Raw genomic sequence first — 13,503 nt, forward strand, 5'->3', positions numbered from 1 at the left:
TAATCTGCAAGCCTCGTTGCCTAATAGTATTTATCACAATATGCATCTTCTTTGTTTCCTTTGTTGAAAAGTTGATGTTGGGACAGACTACAGACTATCCCCCACTAGATTCTAACTGCTTACATTTGTGGGCTGCTGCAGCTGTGTGGAAACTACTTGTGCCCTGGGTTCCCTATTCCAACATTGCACATTAATGGGTTTGTAGTAATTCTCTTACATTGAGGCAAAGTCTGCATACTGTTCTCACTGAGTTCATTTAGTCCTCCGGATCAAGAACAGTGATATGTTACTGGAATCTTTGTTCACTGAAACATGTTCTAAAAATAGAGTCAAGAGTGTATTGGATGCCTATATGTTGCTGCAAAACAATGGATCCTTGTGTTATGCTATTCAGTAACCTCTATTCATGTATCAGGGAACAGACATACAGCAGATAGCAGGCAATGCAAAGGCCATATATAGTGCATGAATTATATACTACCTAAGCAGTAGAGCCACGTCTGCATACAGATAATTTTAACATATGATTGAGCTTGTTCAATCCAATTCCTGAAATGCAGAAATTGTAATGGTGCCATACTTAAAAATACATTATATTTTAAATATTTTCTAGAAATCTTGTGTGAAATGTAGTGTTATATCTTATCTTGAGTTATTTTATTTCTCACATTACAGAGCACCTTTTTTATGGCAGATAATGCTGAGGATATGAACTAGGAATCTCATCTTTGGTATGAGGATAAGAAGACTCTATCATGCATGGCTATACCCATACCTCTCAACCTTTCATCACAAGAAGTTTTGACAAAGACTGACATAATGGGGGTATAAAGGCCCAAAAATATGGAGACATTTTAAATATTGTTCTTATAAACTTAGAAAGTTGTTAAAATAGCAGGATTTGTGTTAGTATGCATTTTCCTAAGGATATAAAGTTAGAAACTCAAATGTTGCCATCATTTAGTGACGTCAATCCACAGATCACCCGAGTGATTTGCCAGAAAGCCGCAAATTGTATTAGGAGCAGATCAAAAATATGAGGCAAAATCTGTAAATTCTGTGAAAATCTGGACAGTTGAGAGCTGTGACATATCTATACCATCATGACGTAAACTAGTAGATGTGAGACAGTGACATATGCTTGCATCAGTGATACTCTGTGAACATCCTGAGTTGTTATGTAAACTAGTAGACGTGAGACAGTGGCATATGCTTGCATCAGTGACACTCTGTGAACATCCTGAGATGTTATGTAAACTAGTAGATGTGAGACAGTGACTTATGCTTGCATCAGTAATACTCTGTGAACTTCCTGAGTTGTTATATAAACTAGTAGATCTGAGACAGTGACATATGCTTGCATCAGTGGCACACTGTGACTATCCTGAGTTGTTATGTAAACTAGTAGATGTGAGACAGTGACTTATGCTTGCATCAGTAATACTCTGTGAACCTCCTGAGTTGTTATGTAAACTAGTAGATGTGAGACAGTGACATATGCTTGCATCAGTGATGCTCTGTGAACATCCTGAGTTGTTATGTAAACTAGTAGATGTGAGACAGTGACATATGCTTGCATCAGTGATGCTCTGTGAACATCCTGAATTGTTATGTAAACTAGTAGACGTGTGACAGTGACTTATGCTTTCATCAATTAAACTCTGTGAACATCCTGAGTTGTTATGTAAACTAGTAGATGTGAGACAGTGACATATACTTGCATCAGTGATACTCTTTGAACATCCTGAGTTGTTATGTAAACTAGTAGATGTGAGACAGTGACATATGCTTGCATCAGTGACACTCTGTGAACATCCAGAGTTGTTATGTAAACTAGTAGATGTGAGACATTGACTTATGCTTGCATCAGTAATACTCTGTGAACATTCTGAGTTATGCAAACTAGTAGATGTGAGACAGTGACATATGCTTGCATCAGTGATACTCTGTGAACATCCTGAGTTTTGTAAACTAGTAGATGTGAAACAGTGACATATACTTGCATCAGTGATACTCGGTGAACATCCTGAGTTATGTAAACTAGTAGATGTGAGACAGTGACATATGCTTGCATCAGTGATACTCTGTGAACATCCTGAGTTTTTGTAAACTAGTAGATGTGAGACTTTGATATATGCTTGCATCAGTGACACTCTGTGAACATCCTGAGTTGTTATGTAATCTAGTAGATGTGAGACAGTGACATATGCTTGCATCAGTGATACTCTGTGAACATCCTGAGTTTTTATGTAAACTAGTAGATGTGAGACAGTGACATATGCTTGCATCAGTGATACTCTGTGAGCATCCTGAGTTGTTATGTAAACTAGTAGATGTGAGACAGTGGCATATGCTTGCATCAGTGATACTCTGTGAACATCCTGAGTTGTTATGTAAACTAGTAGATGTGAGACAGTGAAATATGCTTGCATCAGTGATGCTGTGTGAACATCCTGAGTTTTGTAAACTAGTAGATGTGAGACAGTGACAGATGCTTGCATCAGTGACACTCTGTAAACATCCTGAGTTTTGTAAACTAGTAGATGTGAGAGAGTGACATATGCTTGCATTAGCGACACTCTGTGAACATCCTGAGTTATGCTATTTATTCAGTTACTGGGTACTTCTGGGTACTTCTCAGGTCAGAGTTTTTACCACAACAAGAGATGTCATCACTCGAGTAGTACTACAGTATGTGTTATCAGATTCATGCATGTTACATTGCACTCTGAGTTGTGTACCAAATCTTATGCATTAGATGTTGCTCATTTACATAATGAACCATACCCCAACTTTAGCCACGGTTTGTGTGTGTGTGTGTGTGTGTGTGTGTGTGTGTGTGTGTGTGTGTGCTCACACCTTGAATTGGGCTACATTTGCAGCATGTACTATGTTTTTGAATCTCACCCTGAATCTCTTAGACTTTACATGTTACCTTTAGTCACATGTTTGTTTCTGCTTTATTTGGTTTAATCATTTGTACTCTCAGTAATCATTTAATTTCCAGTTGTATCTGTACTGCTTTTCTATGAAAATTCTTTATCTGATAAAACACCTCACAGTCCTAACAATGAGTCATATGCCTTTCTTTTTAAAAATCATTTGCACACAGTACTGTTATGGATTACTTTTTCTGCACTTCTATGACAGCTGGCTAATTTCTGTAATCACTTTCCTTCCCTTGCATAACAAATGCAGTTGATGATGTTTCTAATACTAAGCAGGATATCGGAATTGTACCAATTACTCATAATGACTTTTCTGGTGTTCACAAGCAGTTGTATTGCACATTATCTGCTGTTTTTAACCTGACATATATATTGCAGTTTGTAATAGTTATTTATGGTATTCAGTGTCTTCTATCAAGTATAAAAAGTAATCATTATGTTCTTTTTGTAAAAGATTCCACCAGTATGACGTGTCCGTTCACTGATACTGTACCAGAATTAACAGCTAATATTGTATTTTAATTTGATAGGTCACTGTCACTGTGTCCAGTATGGGACTTGTACTCACAGGTCAGTTCCTTTCATCTTCTGACACTTTGGGCTGTGATACAATCAGTGTGTGAGCTGCAAGTATTTTAATCTTCAGTCTGTTACTTCTGGCTATCGGAAATGTGACATGAGTTTAATGAAGTGAAGTGAACTGAACTAGTCAATATCTGGAAAGTCTGATACATTGCTAACTGATTTAATTAAACAATAATGTGATTAAAACTGACATCCATCTATGGGACAAACATACTTTTCAGTCTAGCAGAAGATCAGTCTTGTTTGTAATACAGCTTATACAAGTGGTACTATTGGATCAGGACAGTTGTGAAGTATTGTAGGATTAGTCAGTTTTCCTTGTGCAGATGGAGGAATACTAGTGTTATCCATTTACAGTAGTGTGGGTTTTAGTGTCACCTGTATAGGTAGGTAGGATAGGATGGTGTATTTTTTACATTTTTTTATTTCTTCAGAAGAGACTGCTGCATAAGTATTTTTTTTTTTTTGTGTGGATTGCGTTCATATGCTCATAGATTCATAGGTAAGTACTAGCCTAACTGCCCTTCTGGGCCATTTTAAGCTTAGCTAGTTTCCCTTTTTATGTTCGAATCAACTCGTCCCGTTTGGTTAGAGACTGACATTATCTATCCCATGATCAGTAATTATATATTACCCCTAATGAAAAAAACTGGAATCATACCATAGGTCATTTGAGGGGCCCATGCATGGCATAAAGCATTTAGGAGCTGCCTCTGTCTATTAGTAGTGCAGGAGGCAGTTCTGAGGTAAATTTTCTCCTTCCTATCCATAGATCCATGTTGCCCTTGAATATGGACAGGGATGAACTTTGCTTTATGTGGATGGGGTCTGTTTCCAGAGCAGTGGTACTCTCTGTGAGATATATGTGTCCCTCCAAACTGCTCTGTTGAGTGCAGAAGAGGTATATATGCCTATATCAGGTATTTCTGATGACATTTGACTTGCTGATTTGCAGTAAACACATCAGTAATGGGTAGGAGGTTGCCTTGCATGCCAGACATAGGTCACCTCTTAGCAGTCTGCAGGATACTAAGTAGTGTGACAGGGCTTTGAGTCGATCCATGTAGGACATGTTGTTTTGGCCTTGTATCATTTTAGTAAGATATCTCTGTGGACATTCTATAATTGCATGTGGCTGGACAGATACATGCCAAAGGAGGCATTATACTTAATGACTGGCCTAATGGGGGCTGAGTAAAGTGGAACAATGACATTCCTACAACTTGACACAATCCCTTCTTTTATAAGCTGTGCAATATGTGACAAAATGATTGACTTCAGCAATTGGCTATGCTTCTGGTGTCATTCTATGGGAATCCAGTATCTGTCTGCATGGGATGACATGATCGACAGACCACACTGCTTTTCCAGAGATGGCCTGCACCTGTCGCCCTTGGGATTCCGGATACTGGCAAAGGCTCCTGCCACCCCTATATTGCCTTTTTTAGGCAAAGTTCAAATGACAAATTCACCACCGTAACAGGTGCAAGCAAGCAAAACCTGAGGGTAATGCTACTCAATGCTAGAAGTCTAAACCTCAAAATGCACTCACTCGAGGCACTCCTTAAAATGGAGAACATCGACATCTGTGCAGTGGCAGAGACCTGGTTCAAAGTTCCAGAGAGCACCCCTGCATTACCAGGCTATAATTCATACCACACCTTTCAGCCACCAAACCCTGACCGAAACACTAAAGGTGGAGGTGTGTCTATATTCATTAAGGATATCCACACCTCCAAGCTAGTTGCTCAGCATAATGCATCCGAGATTATCCAAGTTCAACTAACTCTGGGCAAAACCGCAATCCAGATTGTAGCTTGCTACAGATACCCCACCATGCCCCAGGATTCCCACTCCTCTTTTCTTGATACACTGGAAAATATTAAGGTACAACCCAACACCCTAATAATGGGTGATTTCCACTACCCCACCATTAACTGGGAAAACTACTCATGTACCAACTCTTTTGCTCAACGATTTCTGGAATTCATCAATTCTAACGCCTTGGATCAACTTATCCACACCCCCACCAGGGGCAGCAATATCCTAGACCTGGTCATCACCAACATGGGTGACCGGTGTTCCACACCAGAGGTCAGCTCCTCGTTGGTCAGATCCGACCACAAGCTAATCACCCTAGACATCCACATCCCGCTCCCACCCCCCAGTAGGAAAACATCCGTAAAAAATTTCTCCAAAGCCAACTTCATGCTTCTTAAGACAGAAGTGGCAAACTTCACAACACCTATGCAGATGGACAATGGAGGTACAACTGCTCAATCCTACACAAATGCACTTTATAAGCACTTACACGAGTGCATGGATCATGCTATCCCTAACAGAACCAAAATGCTATCCTCCAAAAAAAGGAAGCCAATCTGGTGGTCTTCTGCCATAAACAAACTCTACAACAGAAGAAAGAAACTGTTGCAAAAAAGAGTAAAATCCCATGATTGGAGGAACTTCCTGGTCAGCCTCAGTAAGAAGCTGAGATCCCTCATAAAATCCTCCAAAGCTAGTTACAAAAACAAAATCACCACTGATTCTAAAGATAACCACAAAGCATTCTATAGCTATGTCAAGAATCTCAATGGCAACACTCAGATCTGCTCTGAGTTACAGCACAATGATACTAAATATACAGAACCAACTGATATTGCCAACATCCTGGCAGATAGGTTCAGTGCTAACTTTACCCCCACCCCCCACCCCCTAAAGGGCCCATCTTTATAGCGGAAGAATGCAAAGTTCCTGTAATCATGGCTGCACAGGTAAAAACCTCACTCTCCAAAGCCAAGAACACAGCATCCATGGGACCTGACAACATCCCAGGCTGCCTTCTACACGAACTACAGCATTAACTGGCACCCCACCTAAGTACCATGTTCAATCACAGCATCACCTCAGACTTTGTGCCCATTGAATGGAGCACCGCGATGGTTATCCCACTCCACAAAGGGGGGGGGCCACAACAGACCCCAGGAACTACCGCCCCATTAGTCTGACGAGCCTGGTCTGCAAGGTCATGGAATGTATCATCATGGAATTCATAAACAAAGACATTGGAGATCTCCAAACTCTGGACCCCACACAGTTGGGTTTTTAAAAGGCAGATCATGTCTCCTAAACCTGATAGACTTCTTTGAAGCAGTCATCAAAGCCATAGATGAGGGTAAGGTGGTTCACACAGCCTATTTAGATCTCGCCAAGGCGTTCGACACCATCCCCCACTCTGGAATTATAGATAAACTCACTAAACTAGGTATAAATCCCTATGTCACAAGATGGGTTGCCAACTGGCTTACTGACAGAACCGACACTGTGAAAGTAGCAGACTCCAAATCAGACTTCAGACCAGTGACAAGTGGATTACCACAGGGTTCAGTCCTGGGTCCTCTCCTGTTTGGTATCTACTTCTCTGAACTACAGACTAACACAGAAGGTCTTTGGCTAACTAAATTTGCAGATAACTGCAAACTAGGATCCATAATTGAAACTCCTAATGATGTGGACATCCTACAAAAGGGCCTCACTGAGAGAGATGCCTGGTGTCAAAATCATGGTCTCAAGCTCAATGCCAAAAGATGCACTGTCATCCTCTTTGGTAAAAACTCTGTACCCATGAACTACCACATAGGAGGTAGTCTACTTAACACCCAAAGTGTGATAAGAGACCTTGGGACACAGGTGGACAGTAGTCTATCCTTTGATAATCACATTGCCACAGTGGTCAGGAAATCCTTCTACGTGGCACACCTCATCACAAAAGGTTTCTCATCCAGAATAAAAAGAGGTCATTGTTCCCCTCTACTCATCACTCATTAGACCCATTATAAAGTACAACGCCCCTTATGGTATGTACGTCAGAAGACATCTACAACAACTGGAAAGGCCGCAGAAATACCTCACAAAGAGGATTACTGGCCTCAAACAGATGCCCTATGCAGACCGACTAAAAAAACTCCAGCTTTACTCCATCGCATATCACCTATTCAGAGGCGATCTCTGCCTAACATACAAAGCTATATCAAACCCAGAGCTGTTGGACATGCTCCACTTAAAGAAATCCCAATCCCTCCGAGCTACACGCTGTAGGGACCTAAACCTTGTCACCACAATAAACAGAACATGCTGGAGGGATAGATTCCTGTCCCCGAAACTTCCCATACTCTGGAACAGACTACCTATCTATGTCAAACAGAGCTCTTCATTAGCACTCTTCAAGAAAAATCTTGATGGTTGGATGCGTAATAAGAAATTCACCCCGGGGATCACTTCTGTGGTTCTACTTGACAGGGGCACAGGAAAATAATTTTCTTGGGTGGCAAAAGCCAGGGTACCTTTTTGGCTAGGCTTGTATAGGCCCTAGGGCCAATAGCCTAGTACCTACCTATGAACCTACCTATGAACCTATATAGAAGGACTTCCTTTCAACAATAGACACATGTTGGTCAAAAGTTAGGTCACTCTCCATATAAGTTCTGAAATCCTGAACAACTGGGTCAGCTCTTAGGGGCATGTTGTTTATGTGGTAGTTCCCTGGGATAGATGATTTCCCAAAGGATACAATAATGCATTTAATTGTATTGATTTTTTTTATTTATTTCACATTTTATTTTATTGTATTGTTATGCATTGATGTATTGTTTTCTATGCTCCACTTAAAGAAATCCCAATCCCTCCGAGCTACACGCTATAGGGACCTAAACCTTGTCACCACAATAAACCCACCAAACAGACTCAAAACAACTCTCACTTTAACATCACAGCAAAAGAAAACACCACTATATACCCAACTGAACACATCAAATTACTAGGAATGGAAATAGACAATAAACTAAAATTTGACATTCACATATCCATGACTATAAAAAAGTCCACAAAAAACTAGGAGCGTTATGCAGAAATAAGCAACTTCTCACCAAAGCAGCAAAGATTTCAATAGCAAATTCCCACCTTATCTCCACCCTACTTTATGCCTCTCCAATATATACCAACCTAAGGCAATGCGATCTAAACAAGCTAGAGACCTGCTACAACAAAATTGCCAAATTCGCCACAGGAGCATCCTACCATAGTCACCACTGTCTCTCACTTGCTGAACTGGGCTGGCTTGAACTCCCTCACCTCCTTCAATGGTATCAACTCTCACTTGCCCACAAACTAGTAAACCATCCACTAAATGTCCCATCCCTCCAGATTCTACTCCAACCCTATCGCACCACCAGACCACTAAGATCCAGCAACAAAAATCACTTGCAGATCACTAAAGCAAATAACTCTGCTGGTGAAGCACTATTCTCTTGCACCATAGCCAAATTATGGAACTCCCTCTCACCCACAATTACCTCCATACCATCATGCACCCACTTCAAAACTTTACTAAAAGCGCACCTAAAAACATGCTGGCTATGCCCTTGCAACTCCCACTCTAATATCACCCCCCATCCAACCACTACCTTTCTTTCCACTCCACTAACTACCTTGATTATAGCAAGCTCAGATGCTCATAAGCCTAGTACTTATTATACAGCAGGAACTTCTTATTGTAACATTTGTTAATGTCTGTTATGTACTTCACAGATAAAGATTCTAGTTGTCTACTGATGTACTATGTTCTTCATCTGTAAATATGTTGTAAGTAATTGCTATGTAAATTGTTAATCGCTATGGAATCCAATGTAACTACTGTCTGTTTATTTTAACTGTGGAGCTTTTCTCCCCGGGCCTCCGCTGAAAATGGACCTACGTCCAGTCAGACACTCCCGGTCAACAAATATAAATAAATAAATAAATGTGCTGCTTTGTTCAGCTTTCAGAGTTTTTGTAGTGAAAATGTGGGCTGAGTTAATTTTTGTTTTATAATACACTGATTCAGGAGTTTGAATCAACTTATCGTAGTGTTTTTTGAACTTGGTAGATGTTTATAATTAAGCAGGACATGGAAAGGGATGGTAAGCATCTGTTTTATATTTGGTTATAGCAGAGTTTGTAGTGATATGCAATTGAATAATAGATTTCTTACTTTTCTGGAAGCCAGCTTCACTTGTTTCTATCCATTGACATAATCAAAGCAGATGAATTAGAATGCATGAAGCCTGAAGACACAATTATTTTTAGTAGTGTCTGCTGACTATTGTATGGTCTAGGCTGCATCTATATTGTTAAGCAATTGTTTTCATTTACACAGATTTGAACTCATGCTACACTTCGTGAGTAACATGTGCACAGTATTTTTAATGCTTGTATACATGAGTACATGCACCAGTGGAGTGTTATTATTTTTAGTGTTTGTACACAAGTGTATATACCAGAGGAGTGTTACTGTTTTTAATGTTTATACACATGAGTGTATATACTAGAGGAGAGTTATTATTTGTAATGCTTATATACATGAGTGTATATACCAGAGGAGTGCTATTATTTTAATGCTTGTACAAGAATGTATATACTAAAGGAGTGTTATTATTTTTAATATGTGTACATGAGCACATATACAAGAGGAATGTTATTATTTTTAATGCTTATATACATGAGTGTATATGCCAGTGGAGTGCAATTATTTTGAATGTTTGTCTACATGAGTGTATACGCCATGAGGCATATTACTGCACACTGGGCAGCACCATCTGCTGAGATCCCACATTAATTGCACATTGAGTCACCCCATATTACTGTTTAAGAGCATCGGTCAGAGGTCCTGGATAGGAGCCACTAAGAACACTGCTACTTCATGTTCTTAGTTGTAATAGTTTTGTGGTTCAAGGTGCAGGAACGTTTTGCTGCATATGGCTGAAAGGCAGAGATCTAGAGGAATGGGTTTAAAACCTGCATTTTAGTGTATGCAGCACAGTAGAATGCAGCTGTAGAAGTGACTGCTGTTAATTCAGTGGTGCTCTGCAAATGTAAAACCTGCATGATTGTACACGGTTGTACAGGTAGCACTTCCTGGAGTGTATACCTTTAAGCACCTATACCTGTGAGCACCAGTCTACTGCTACCATTTCCTGCTCTACTCACTGTACAGCTACTGTATCACTTTGTGTTTTATGCCTGTGACAGACAGGTACATGTTTTTCTGATTAAGATTTCCAGATCTTATTTTATTCATTCATTTTTATACATTCACAGTTTGATTGTTGGGTGAGTAAGTACTTGTGCATTATAGATGGCAAGTACTTTGTTGTAGGACAGTGGTTGTCAAGAATTATTTCTATGCCATGAACTTTTCAGATCAGGGGAAACATCTCCATAGAATCCTTCTAGCTGATGTATCTCTAACGCTGTTGTATCCTCCCTTACAGATTAACAGTGCTGTCTCTAGGTATGCTGCTATTTCTTGCCCTGTGAATACAGTATTTAGAACAGTTCATGTCTCCACTGAGGATTGCACTGTATATATATTTGCGCTTGCTATATTTGCAAGTTTGACTGATGTTTTCTTTGTACTACAAATGTTGTTGACATCATATATCGATATGGCATACAAACCGGTTTGCACAAAGTATGCTCACCTGTTTGTACAGTATAAGTGTTGCCTTATAGATTCATATGTTCTTAGTAAGCTTGCAGCCAGTAAAAACCATCAACATGCTCAGTCACATCGCCCAGCACTGCTGAGAGACTAGCGGTGTCCTCTGTTAACTTGACTTTTTTTTCTATATTATAATTTGTCAAGTATCCAGCTGTGAAGGATGTGACTGTACTGTGTTTTAGCACGCTGTCATTGTCTTGAGGTTAATGTGGTAACATTATGTAAAAAGTGACGAGTAAGGAATAGCTGCAGTGAAGGAGCAATTTAGGTCATTACTGTTAGCCATGTTGCTGTCTGCTCGTAATCCTACTTTCTAATACTGTGTCTGGTTTGGTACTATAATAAACTGGCCATGGTCTACTGACTTTATTGTTTATTAATCGGGCATGTGGGCTGGTCCGTGGGTACTTTTCTACCACAACGTAGCTTGCACAAGGCAAAAGAGAGCACACAACAGCAGAAACTAAGGAAAAACACCTGCTTTAATGGCCTTAAAAGAAAAGGTTATAGCCCAGAAAAACAGTTGCATCTCATTGAACAGGAAGAATTTTACCAGAAATTAGGATTTTCGGTCGTTGCAAGTCAGTGGATTTATCTCAAGAGAGAAAACAGAAAAGTAATACGAAGAGTAAATAAAGACCCAAATGAATAATTGTTTTGATTTACCATGGACTGTTTGAGTATTCTACTGGAGTTGGAAACCTGAATGACTTGTAAGAATTTCTGTTTTTGATAATAAGTGAAGTTTTTATTCTATTTTATCTATTTATCACTGTACGTAAAATGCACTGAACTTGTGAAATCTGCCTCCAGTGTCTTTTACTCACAATTATAGACACACACACACACACACACACACACACACACACACACACACACACACACACACACATGCACACACAAATTACAGATAGTGTGTGTGACTCCCTGATGATGATTTGAAATAAATAAGCAAGGAAAGTGAACTTATTTGAGTGAGACTTAAATCCACAGAGACTGTTTTTGTCTGGTTTGTACAGCTCTATTTTACTGATTGGATTGCTATCTTGTTGTTTTTTGTTAATTAATTCTATATATTACTGGGCCAAAACAGTTTTCCTTGCCATTTTCGCTTGCATGCAGACATGAAACACAGTGGACTACAAGCTGTAGCATCTGAGTTTTCTGGCTTCTTATAGCAGCTTAAAGTTTTGCAACCCTCCCACCTTTTGCCTATTGTGGCTTTTAAAGCCAGTGTCTCTGGCTTCTGCCCCTTATGGTAGTCTGACTACCAAAGTCCCTTTCTCCCCTCTTTGATGGTTGTTGTCAATTATTTAATTAAGTGTTTTACCAGACATTGTTTTATATAGATTCGCAATACTGGGGGCCCACTAAGCCAACCAGTGTTGCACCTGAGTTAACCTCCCTTACTGCAAATCATAATTTTCACAGAGCTCCTATCTGCTAGCATCCTTGCCACACTCTGAGAGGGTTCTGAATAAATCCTATACCATCCTTGGCAGATAAAAGATTTATTTTACTGTTTTATACTTCATTTAACTGTACTAGGGTGCTGTTGCTTTATTATTATTATTATTATTATTATTATTATTATTATTATTATTTGCTTTATCTGCTGATTTCTGCACTTTAAATGATTGTCAAGTGCCCAGATATTGTACTTTTGGCTGATTGCTGAGAAGTGTACTTTTGTGTAGTTTTCCTGATGGTATTGCTGTGTAATTTGCAACTTTGTATTTGCTGTTGGTACTTAATTGCTGTAGTCCTAGATGTTTGTCATTGCTAAAGGGATTCTACAGTTTTCTGTGTTTTAAGTGCCTGTATAAATTTGGCATGCTTGTGAGTCTGTTGGCCATTTCCCACAGAGCCCAGCAACTCTTAATGTCCTCACCTGTGCCTCTGAAGAGATTTCCTTGCATCCCCTGCCATCCAGGCAAACACTAAGTACTTGTACTTTAAAAACCAAATTTCCCAGAAGCTATTTTAGTGATCAACTGCATATTTCTTGTTTTATTTGTACATTTATTTGCATTTAAAGCTGAAATTACTGCATTTGCTCAAACTGTCTTGCTGTTGTCTGAGTCACTTGATATCTTCTTGTCTAGCTAGTTTGTTAAAGTTGTTTTGTGGCAGCATACACTCTCAAGCAATCGCTTTTGTGTTTTTACATTAGGTGGACTGGGATATACTTTTTTAGGAATCGGGATAAACTGGCTGCTGTCTACTCCTCTCCCAGCGTCTGACCCCTGTGTTACCCTGCTTCCAGCACTAGTCTGTAAGACTCTAAAGGACCATCTGCAAATATCAGTGGTTCACCTCACAGCATAACTTCCCTACAATCCCTCTCTCAGGGACCCCAGAAAATTACCCTTCTCGACCTATGCTTCCAGCACTAGTCTGTAAGAATCTAAAGGACCCTCTCCAAATATCAGCGGT

General features: G+C 39.6%; 1 protein-coding gene across 1 annotated transcript in view; it reads right to left on the reverse strand.

The window, feature by feature from the left end:
* LOC122816533 (ATP-sensitive inward rectifier potassium channel 12) overlaps positions 1-13,503 on the reverse strand; it is an 855,635-nt gene that overhangs the window by 767,329 nt on the left and 74,803 nt on the right. The window lies entirely within an intron of this gene.

The sequence above is a fragment of the Protopterus annectens genome, chromosome 12.part0 (assembly GCF_019279795.1).
Source record: "Protopterus annectens isolate FY-2018-M chromosome 12.part0, PAN1.0, whole genome shotgun sequence".
Lineage (NCBI taxonomy): Eukaryota > Metazoa > Chordata > Ceratodontiformes > Protopteridae > Protopterus > Protopterus annectens.